We start from the raw sequence: 11,839 nt of genomic DNA, 5'->3' as shown, positions 1-11,839 counted from the left end.
GTTATTGCTTTCGAGTTTAAAGGCTGATTTTTGTTCCTGAGAAGAAACGCGATGGTCAATTGTGGTTTAAACTCTTCTTTATGGTCAACAGTTGATGCCAAACAGTGGAGAACATGACAGGAACATTCAAAACAATGATAAAAACAAATATGCGCGAGTAAAATTAAGTGAAAGCTTTTTATTTATTTTTATGGCTGGAAGCGAACGTGACATCACTACTGGCTCCATGTTCGTTCCAAAAGATGGTTCGGTTACAGAAGGTCAACAAATCATGGTAACATGTTAGAAATGCAAGAAGACTAACAACAACAAACTAATTTCACCACCTCAAGCTGAAGCACCTGGCTGAGTGTGAGGAGAGCTCAGCAGCTGTCGTGAGTTCAGAACCAAACATTTTACTGTTTTGTGAAATCAGCCTCAGAAATATCGTGAAATTATTTCATCATCGTTTAGTTTTAAACCACTGTAAACTGCATGAAAACATACATGTGGGAACGCTCGTGTTCAAGTAAATTCATGTTCATTTAAAGGTGCTGTGAGTGAGGAATGCTGGGAAAGGAAAGCAGGAGGTCAGAGGTCAGCTTGCTCGTCGGACTCCTGTTTGTCTGCTGCTCTGCTGGTGTCCAGACAGCCGTCATCACAGGAGGTCAGGAGGTCACCGTCCCGGGGTTTGGTTATTAAACTGAACAGCGATTTGAAAGTAACGTTTAGGGAAGTCGCCAGAGCCGATACTTCGGTACCAAGTGAATGGCAATTCTGAAAACACGCCGGTACTTATTTGTCTACAGTAAGGTGGTACCGGAGGTCCAACACGTGGAAGATGGCGACGTGTGCACCCTCAGTGACAGCTCCACCGTGACTCGTCAAAAAAAACCCTTTCCGAAACTGCTGGCTCCTCCCTCTCCCTACATACTTCTACTCCGTTTGCGCGTTCATGCGGAGGGTCCGCCACGTTGTTCTGATTCTGAAACTACGCAGACATTACATATCACCATTCACAGGGTAACAACGCGGGTTATATTGTGTTATATTTAAAAAAATAAAATAAAATGCTCTTGTCTGAAAATAAAACTGTTGTATACGAAAATCATAAAGCGACAGAATAATAGAACATGGCACAACACAGCGGGTGAGCTGGGATTGGCTCCAGCCCCCCGCGACCCTGGATGCAGGATAAGCGGTTGACGATTGCAAAAATAGAGTTGCTACCTATTCTCAGAGAGAGCCACAGCTGATGGACTCAAAAGCATTGACTATAATGGACGTGATTTGCTCCGGCAACCGCGGCGCAGCCGTAACGCACCGTAGCCGGAGTCAGTGGATTTTAGGGTTATGTCTTTATTAGGACTGACCACTAATGGTGGAAGATTTGATGCAACGATGGGCGGAGCCTGATTCGACTATCAATCTCACAGTTGAAGCTTCGCAGCAGAACAAGGATTGTACCATTTTGGCGATATGGGGGTGCTCAACGTCTGATTTTACACAGAACAGTTTTCTCCCAATAAGTTAATATGCAGCCTGTTACAATATACATTTCAACGTTTAATGCTGTAAATAAACATATAAAAAGTGTGGTGTTGTGTTTTTAAAAGTGCATGAATAAATTCAAAATTGTAACCCTAACCCTGGGTCGTCAGTGCACATGTGTAGGCGTAGCGTGTATGTGTGTGGCGGCAGCAGAGGAACACTTGCTGAAGAGACGGCGCTCCAGCTTCACTGGTGTTGTGCCGAGTTGTCCGCACCTCGCGGGACTTTCGGATAATTTATCACCGTTGATGAACCACACGGAGAGAGAGAGAGAGAGAGAGAGAGACTCAGTTTAGCTGAAAATTTACAGTGAAAGTTGAATGAAAAGAGACTGCAGCTCTGCAGCTTCTCAAGATTAAAGCGGAGCTACCGTGTGATACATTTGAACTGTTTTAAATTCTTCATTAGATATAATGCTTCAATATAATGTGTGATTTTATATTGAAATGTATTTGTGAATGTAATTTTCATAAGAAAGGTGTATGTATAATACCACTGTTGCTTATTTGATACACATTTAATGGCAGCGAGTGCAGCGTTAACGTCAGGTCCTATTTACGCTGAGGGGAGAGGGTAGTTCGTCCGAAAGTTGGCCGCTGTATGTAAACCTTACGCGGGTCGGGGAGCTGAATTAGGCTCCATTTCAATCATCAATGACTGTTTTAGTGTTTCAATATAAAAATCTCAGACAGCCGCCAATATAGACAGTGACCACAGATTATAAAAATAAATAAATGATGCACATTGTAACTCTAGGGCTCTAGGATAATGTATTTTAGACCACACGATTAATAGCCCTTGATTTCTCCGAACACATTTGTCACACAAAACTAGTTTGTCTTGTGAGTCGTGAGAGGGAGAGATGGAGAAGGAAGTGAGACACGGAGGGATGGTCAGCTGGTTAAACCTGTCTCTCCGTGATCACCTCATCTCTGTGAGTTAATGCAGCCACACACTGTTCTTATCAGACAGACACTGTACTTATAAAACAACTAAATTAAAAGTTTTACAGTGAACCCTGGAACCACAATAGAAACACTGCCAGAGTTTCAAGCGGTATTGAAATGTGATTTTTAAAGTGTTGATGGTTTTTAAAATAAATCATACATTATATTTAAAGGTTTGCTGCATCTGTTTTGGCTGGAAGTCAATGACAATAATCTTAATTGTGCCAAATTCTGGTTTGACTCAAGCAGTCGGTGTGATGTTGAGACCCAGATAATAGATCAATCTGCAGATATCTTGCATTTTAAGATAATCCGCATCGACAGATTCAGACTCAAGAGGCCGATATATCATCCTAATAACTAAGTGTGTCACGAGAGCCGGTACTTTAATATCAAGTCGATACAAAAATTCTGAAAGCGTTGAGTGTAGGGAAGCGGCGAAATGCAAATTCTTGGCCGAAACCAAATATAATGACAAAATGTGACGAACACCGAACAAGTACATTCACATTGTTCATTTTATTTAGCCTTTTTTAAAAAAAAAAAAAAAAAAACTGCATGAATTAAATAGTCAAAATGTACTTTATGATCTCATTCCACATTTTATTGTGTGTCATGTAATGTGGGGAACTGGTCTTGACTCAGTCTCGCCCTCCCTCGGTCTTGGTCTTGGTCTCAGGCCCTAAAAGTATTGGTCTTGACTTGGTCTCGGTTTGGGCGGTCTTGACTACAACACTAGTGTGTGGAAAATAGAAACGCACTCTGAAATCTACAGCAGAACCCATAAAAGATGTTTCTGTTTCATTAATAAAACCTCCATCCACACTGACGTCTGTCTGATTTTATTGTATTTTTGTATGAGTAAGCACACGGTGAGCGACGCACACTCGAGTCAGATTCCTCATATGTGTACATATACCTGGCAATAAAGCCGATTGTGATTCTGATCTCAAACGTGTTACTGCTGAAAGAAACGTTGTACTTTGAGCCATCGAGCCAGAACCAGTGAAAACATCCAGTCTCAGTTTGTACCTGCACAGTGCGTCGCTGATTGTAAGCTGCTGTGTGTGTGTTTGGGATTATTTCTTCAGCGTTAGCCTCATCAGAAGAAGGGGTTTCTCCATCTGTCTCCCCCTTCTTAGTCAGAGTCCATTTAAAAAGACCAGACTGGATCTCTGAGTACCGGTCACAGCTTTGACCGGAGCTGAAGTGTCCTTGCCTGAAAGTCTCAGAGGGGCGACGACAAGAAGCTAATTCCTCCTTTCACTGCGTGGAATAAAGTGATTGAAGTGCTCCACATTCCCAAATTCTCCGAGTTATTTTGGTGCCGTTGCAGCGCTGAAGGACGGCTGTATATTCATGAGCTCTCCTTTTTAGTCATTAGGCCCCAAATCTCCCCCTCCAGACTGCCTGCCAACGAGGTCAGCGGCAAGCACAGCGTCAGTTCCTCCGCCCAGAAAGCATCTTGGAGAATATTTCACATCTCTCCAGAGCTTCATACAACGGAAAAAAGACAGATGCACAGATTTGTCTGAAGTCACGTCCTCAGGAATCGCCCGTAAATAAATCTGATTCTGAAATAGAAAGGTTTGTTTTTAATTGAAGAATCCTCAACCTCATTTTGGGTTAGTTGTTTCCTCCCCGTCCTCCGTCACTACCGAGCGTGTGTCTCTCACACTGTTCATTTTTAGACAAATTTATGGAATAAACATGTTTGCTGCGTCCTTAGGTCCCGATTTACTAACACCCCGAATAAAAAGCACTAAAGTGTATTCTAAAATATTGCATGTGTAATTTTAGTACCTGTTGTGGGTGATTTACTCAGAATTATTGCGTAGATGACAACAGGAGCAAACACAATGAAGGCGACAGTGTTTAAATGAAGGTTTTACGTGTTTTAATGGTTTCCGCCATGGAGAGTTGGGAGGGAAAGCAGCCACAGCGTAAAAACCTTAGTTTAATTCGTTCAGTGCGTCCCGATTATGTGGACCTGCCCATCCTGCCTGAGATTGCACCAAGTACTTGGGACATTGGAACGAGCCAGACGGGAGGAAATGCCGGCAGATCGTGCTTCATCCAGCCAGAGGGAACGATCACCGACCGACCGACCGGGCACCGTGTCCGCGATCTCCTGTCCCTGTACGCCCCATTCCCTCTCCGATACCTACAACGGGTTGTGTCGCTATTAACGACCGGCGCGCTGTGAACAATTGGTGATCGTTCCCTCTGGCTGGATGAATTTCACGCCTGATCCGTGCACCGCTGCAGCTGGGGGCTCTCCGCAGCGCCACGCAGCTTTCTAAATTCTTCCCTCTCACGGGTCGAAACGAAATTTGCTTTATTGGCATGAATGTTAAAACAGTATCGCCAAAGCTAAAGGAAAATACAAACAAAATTCTATTTAGATAGTTTATCGAATAAATAAAAAAAAAAAGGGAAATGTAGGACCTGGTGTTTTTGGAGTTTGACCCAAAGTCATTGTATTGCCACCTCTGTGTGTCCCAGTATGATCCGTGATAGGCCCAGTTCATAATTCGGCATGGGGAGCGTGTCGTTGCTCAGTCCCACATTTCCTGACATACTGTTGCTGAATAATTCAGACAAAAAAAAGCACCGTAAGGCCTGATGCTGTGAAGTGTCTACTGTGAGAAAGGTCATGTAAGGGCGTATCCCTGTCTGTCAGACTCCTTATCTCTGCTTCTCCATGTCTCTGTCCCAGTTTGCTTCACCCTCGTCCCAGTGTTCCCAGTGGCATCCACTCTCCTGGCAGCCTTGCAGAGCGGCTGCATGGAGCCGGCTCCGAGCCAGCCCGGCGAATTAGAGGTGATTATAGCTCTGTGTGAGTGTGTTGTGGCTGCAAAGCCTCTGCGACAGGCTGACGTTTTGTTATATAACCAATTTTACACCAAATCAGCCCTCGGCGCTCACCAGGAGATGAAACGACCTCTAACCAGCTGAACTAATCCTGGCTCTCTGATTGGTTAGTCTGCCGTCCAGGTACAAAGACGTCACCTGGGTCCCGTTTCAGTCACGCCACTTTGATGCATTTGAAGCAGGATTAAGTCCCGTGTGAAAGTGGAGACAGTTTTCTGTCAAGTTCAAATGTTTAAAGGGGAAATCAGCTGTTCTGTCTCACACTGTAAAACAAAACAAAAACCTCAGCCACAATGAGATTATTGCAGATATATCATAATTCTTAGATGCATTGTGAGCAGGTAGTATTAAATTACATTGGAGTTTAGGTATATTTCTGCTGATATCTACACAAACTGTTTATTAGAGCTTAAAGAGTCCATAAAATCTGTTTGTTTACATTGAAACTCTGTAAGGACACCTTTTTATTAGAAAATTAGAGCAGAAATTAATGTGCAACTATTTTGACAATCAATTAATTGTCAAATATTTGCTGGTTGCAGCTTCTCCAGACCAGACAAAAACATTCCCACTGAATCATCACTGTGGCCACTAAATGAGCTAATCATGAAGTTATTTCCAGATAACAAAAGTAATTATTGCAGCCTCAGTCAAATTCTCTTGTGATTTGAATGTCTTTTTATTTTAAAGTATTTTATTTTCCATTCATCTCCCATTGTGTCTGGGTGATATTTCCAAACCAGAGGGACGAGAGGAGGCGCGAGCCGAGATTTCTAACACAGGTTTTCCTTTTATTAGCGGCAAACTCTGACCTCAGTCCGGTCATGTTTGTGTGCTTCACCCTCTTTCGGTGTGAATGTCACCAGGGTTTTATCAAGGTCCATTTTTCTAATCCCAGAGGCTCCGTAAGCCGCTAACTGCCTCCCACTCACTCTTAATGTTACACTTCTTTCCCTTTAATTAACATCTCACTGGTGTTGATTCGACCTTGGGACCTTAATGTGTTTCTGCAGGATATAAAAAGCTGTAATTATTCAGGGGGAGGCTTTAGAAAGAGATTTGTCCTGCTCGCTGCTGCGGCGCGATAGCGGCTGGAAACGGCTTCTCCATGCTTCATAAATGTCATCAAGACGTTTTGTCTCCATTAAGCTTCTCTCTGCACTTTTCACACCAGGTTTCCAAACCTTCTCCGGCGACAGGAGAAACAGATTAATAAAGAGCAAGAGGACATGTCGGGGTGATGTTTTTAGTGTTATCCCACCATCAGGGAACCAACAGCTAAAATGTTCTGGACCTGAGTGGCGGCTTGGTGGTCCGACAAGCGCTGATCCTGAGCAGGAGATCCTGCTGCGTGGTTTATGATGGATACGCCATGACGAGTTGACGGACCATTCCGCGTGTCTGCATTTGCATGAACTGAGTCCGTCCAACGCAACTCGGCAGGCTCATGAAACTCAGAGCAAACTGTAAAACTAGGCAGCGCTCATCAAATATGAATAAAGATTCTGTTCCTGGTGTTTTTCTTGCCTCATATGTTTTCAGAAACATATTTTAGTGTACTTTTTATTAGGGATGCACCAAATGTTCGGCCACCGAAGTTAATCGGCCGAAAATAGCAACAAAAAAGCACTTCCGGTGTTCGGCCTAATAAGTCAAAAGGCCAAATAAATAAAAAATGAACATTTACGTTGACATGTCGGCAGTGTGGAAGCATTTTAAAGAGTCTGAGAAAGCTGCAAAAATGGCCGTTTGCAGACGCTGTTCTGCTGAATTGTCTCCCAGCACATCCGCTCCATCTGCGGCTGACTTCTTAGAAAAGAACTGCTTTGTGTGTTTCTGTCACTCGTCTGTGAGAAGGAGATTAAACTAGCCGCACCTACATTTGGAGTGCACGCATATTCAAGCCTTTATGGTAAATGAAGCGACCCAGAGCGAGCTGACAGGCAGGTTAGCGACTTTATCCTGTCAGTTTGTCTCTTTACAAAGACAAGTGCTGCAGTATGAAGAGAGGCTGTGAAGTCTTCATGTTACGCCGTACGAGAACCACATACAACATTATTTATCACACTGGGTCGGACTGGATGAATTTAGCGCGAGGAGGAAACACATGTGACAACGTCCGTGGATGGAAATAAGATTAATTGGATTATATTCACAGAAAGTATAAAACAACCTGCATGTGTCCATTAAAAGTAAATGGCAAAATAATTGGGAAAAACTGTAAACAAAACAAAAACAAACCTTGTTCGGTATTCGGAAACGTTTTTCATTATATTTGGTTTTGACTTCGGCCAAGAAGAATTTTCATTTCGTTGCACGACTGCTGTACTGAAACTTGCAGTCCATAGCTAAGCATCGCCCAACTTGCTGTTTTGTAACCCACTAGCCAGCTTTCATTGCTACGCTGCTTCCAGAAACGGTTGGTGAGCGAGACTGAATATTATCAGTGAGGTTGTTGCCTCACTTTATAACAGTCAGACCGCAGTGAAGTTACTGTAGTGGATGGTTCTTCTTCTCTTGTGTTGTCCTGTGACATAGTGTTGCATTATTGTATATTTGTGGCCCACGTTAGTTACAGCGACTGGGAAGTTGTGTATCTGAATATTAGTATAGTGACAATAAATCTAAATTGAACATTAAGAAGCAAACAGCCGCAGGTCCAAGCTAATATAGCGTTAGCTGGCTGCCCTGCCCTGTATCACTACAGGCTACTTTAAAGAAATCGCTCCAAATATGCTTTGTACCGTTTTTTTCTTGCAGGCTAAAATCAACACTTTGTCATAATACCGGTGCTACACAGGACCGTAATAATAATAATAATAATAATAATAATAATAATCATCTTTATTTGTAGAGAACTTTTCAAAATCAAGTTACAAAGTGCTTTAACAAGTGTAAAGACAAAAATACCCAAAAAACAATAATACAGAAACAATACAAGATAAAAGCAATATGGGTTGTGTTAGCTGATGAAGTAAAGTGGAAAGACATGCAACTAAACTATTTTGCACTGGGATAACGTTAGCAACAGCTCGGTGTTAGCTGGCAAGCTAACGTTATCTAACTTGACCCAACTAAAGCACAAAATCGCAATATATTTCACATGCTTTGCAGTAATGTTAGTTTAACTGTCCGATAAGATGAAAACCCACTTTGTGTTGGTTTTGTCAGTTCCAAAACAAACGGTCTCTCCGTAACTCCAGCCTTTCTGATGTTGGCTCTTTTCACACGTCAGTTTGATTATTGTTTGGCCTTCAGCACATAAAACTTTATTGTGGTTTTTTATCCTTACATGGAGTCTGTGTTGGAGTTTATGTTGGAGTCTGTGCTGGGAGCCAGTTGTTTGTTGGTGTTATTGGACTGCATGTTGTTGGCTGCGTTGTTGTCACTGTAGTCAGAAAGGGGCTTGGGAGCGCGCATGCAGCTACATCCTGACCCGATACATTCACATAAGAAGCATTATAGTGGCTTTTCAAGCAACAGAGAAAACAGGCATGTGTGATAAGTGATTTCAATGAAACTAGTGTGTGTGTGTGTGTGTGTGTGTGTATAGATATAGATAGATAGATATATCTTTTTTATTCAGCATTAAGTTTGTCACTGTAATTATCTTTCCTGTGTTATACAGATTTGTTTTGTGAGTAAGTGCAGTCAGATCTTCCTTATCTTTCCTTAACCTCGTGATGTTTTTCATCAAAGAGGAGTGGTCAGAAAAGAACATTTTGTTTTTTTGGACTTTTCGACTGCAGCCTAGGTCTCGATCTAGATTTGGTTTTGCTAGCTTACGTCTTACTAATGTCAGGATTGTCTGGTCTACTGCTTGCTCACTTCCTGTTTTATCTGTTGTTGTTGACTCTGTGAGAATAAATAAACACATTAAAAGGGGGATCAGGGGACGACTCTACTGTGAGATGTATGGTGTTTACCTTCTACTACTGTTTATTACTACACACACACTCAGACAGTCTAATCCTGTGCAGTCAGACAGAATCTGATCACGCTAATCCATCCACACCTCCCTCTGCTCTGACCGGTAGTTAACCTCTCACAGGCCACACAACACACATCTCGTTCCCATCTCTCTCCACGTTGATTCATTTATGTCTTATTTATTTTATGATGGAGTTTAAATGAGGCAAAATCCCAGCGTTGGAATACAAAAGTTGTTTGGTTTTTTTTGACTCTTTGTTCTGGAGGTTTGCTGAGCATCATGGGAGCTCTGACATGTTTGTTTTTAAAGCTGACAGCTTCGTCTCGAACAGTCTTGTGTTTCACTGAAGAGGAATCACTCTGCACGGTGGATCAAGATGCGAGACAGATGATCTGCTGTCGGTCCACTTTTACCGCCAGGATCCTCCGAGTCACACTCATAAAGATAAACGGCAGCCAAATACACTGTGTGTGTGTGTGTGTGTGTGTGTGTGTGTGTGTGGTCCTATCAGCTGATCCCTCTTTAGTAAACAAGTGCTCCCTGGAGAGACACACCCCTGATCTTGCAGCACACACATTCAAGTTCTGAAACACATACAAAACAACAGGTTGCCAGAGTAGCAAATAATCATCAATACGTGCTGAAACTGTTGGCACATCGTCACAGTCCTTACATGAGTATCCACACGCACTGCTGAGTTACAGCCGAGTCTGTTTGCTCACTTATATCATCAATAAGAGGGACGCCAAAGTTCAGACAAACGCACGGTATTCATCAGATGCAGAGAAACTCAGACAGGAAGCAAGATGTTAAAACACGGAGGCGTTTACCACACAAACCATTAAAGCCAGCTGCGTCTTACAAAATTATCCAGAAGTTTGAAGCCGATCCAAAGGATCGAGATCTAGATTTTTGACCCAGTGTCGAGCAAGACTACCCAGATTAAACAAGCTGATTTGTGCACCATGAGAGATGAACATTTGCGCACCATCTCAGGGTTTGTCACACTGTTTGTAGCAGTGTTTCCCACGGGATTTTGTGAGCCTGTGGTGGAAGAAAGTTTAATGCATTTATCTGCTGCACTTTGAGAACTTTGTGCTCTAGTAAACAATGTGTAAACACGTTAGTTATAAATTGTGACGGAACAGCAAAAAAGTCCCAAAAATTTCTTGAATGTTTTTCCAGCAACCCAAAATCAAAGAATAAAGTAATTTCTAGGGAAGCACCAATTGTTCGGCTGCCAAAATAAATCTACTGAAAATAGCAAAAAAAGCACTGGTGTTAGGCCTAATAAGTCAAAACCACCTCGGTCCTGTATTTCCCGTCGTCTCGGAGACTGTGTTGGGTCCCGGTCCAACCGCAGTGTTCGCACACAGAGCTTGAACCCGTTTGTACATTCAGGCTATTGGCTACTATAATTGCCAAACAGTATGCAACAAGTCCTTCCCTGTCTTTGTGTTTTTTATGCAGAAGCAAAAAGAACATTAATGGGAAAATCAAATCATAAAATGTATATTAAAATCTTTAAAATGTTATAAGAACAAAAAAGAATCTGTTTTTTGCTGTTTGAATGAATCATTAGTCAACATTGTATACGATTTAATAACGTAGTTATTTTTCTCTTTAAACCAACAAACCAATAACTTTGTGATAAGATCTTGAATAAATAAATCGTTGCCATACTGCCTAGCACATCCACTCCATCTGTGGCTGACTTCACTGAGTAAAAAGCACAGTTTGACTCTTTAATTTATGCAATGGTAAAAAAAACAACAAAACTCAAATGTGAAAAACCTTATTCGGTATTTGTTTTTTTTGTTTTTTTTTACTATTTACTTTGATGGACCCCTGTAACATGTTTTTATACTTCCTGTGAATATAATCCAATTAACCTTATTTCCATACTGGTATATATGTTGTGTTAACACCTTTATTTTGATTTATGTTGTCACATGTGTATCCTCGCACAAGTTCACAAAGTCTGACGCAGACCCTAAGACTGCAACACTTTTACTTTAAAGAGTACTTTAAAGAGACACTTTAAAGAGAGAAAATGAGTCTCAAACCAGCTGCTCCGTTTCATTTACCATAAAGGCTCAAATAGGCGTGCACTACAAATTTACGTCCAACTAGCTTTACCGTGTTCTCACAAATGAGTTACGGAGGACACACTCCACACTGTTCAAACCTTTAGTTAACGTTACCTAGCCTTTAGTTAACGGTACTGTAACGTTACCAAGCCTTTAGTTAACGGTACTGTAACGTTACCAAGCCTTTAGTTTATGGTACTGTAACGTTACCTAGCGTTTAGTTAACGGTAGTGTAACGTTACCAAGCCTTTAGTTAACGGTACTGTAACGTTACCAAGCCTTTAGTTAACGGTACTGTAACGTTACCAAGCCTTTAGTTAACGGTACTGTAACGTTACCAAGCCTTTAGTTAACGGTACTGTAACGTTACCAAGCCTTTAGTTAACGGTACTGTAACGTTACCAAGCCTTTAGTTAATGGTACTGTAACGTTACCAAGCCTTTAGTTAATGGTACTGTAACGTTACC

The 11,839-nt window shown here is 41.9% G+C and overlaps 1 protein-coding gene across 1 annotated transcript in view; it reads left to right on the top strand.

The window, feature by feature from the left end:
- The first annotated feature begins 557 nt into the window (after positions 1-557).
- The window catches only part of LOC123980697 (inactive ubiquitin carboxyl-terminal hydrolase 54-like), a 28,716-nt gene continuing 17,434 nt past the window's right edge, over positions 558-11,839 (top strand). The window contains exons 1-2 of the mRNA XM_046065212.1: positions 558-668; positions 5,197-5,300. The gene's annotated coding sequence lies outside the window, so the exon portion shown is untranslated. The remainder of the gene's footprint in view (positions 669-5,196; positions 5,301-11,839) is intronic.

This window comes from Micropterus dolomieu, linkage group LG12, assembly GCF_021292245.1.
Source record: "Micropterus dolomieu isolate WLL.071019.BEF.003 ecotype Adirondacks linkage group LG12, ASM2129224v1, whole genome shotgun sequence".
NCBI classification, from domain to species: Eukaryota; Metazoa; Chordata; class Actinopteri; order Centrarchiformes; family Centrarchidae; genus Micropterus; species Micropterus dolomieu.
The sequence above is the reverse complement of the archived record's forward strand: the minus strand, read 5'-3'. Positions and strand labels throughout refer to the sequence as shown.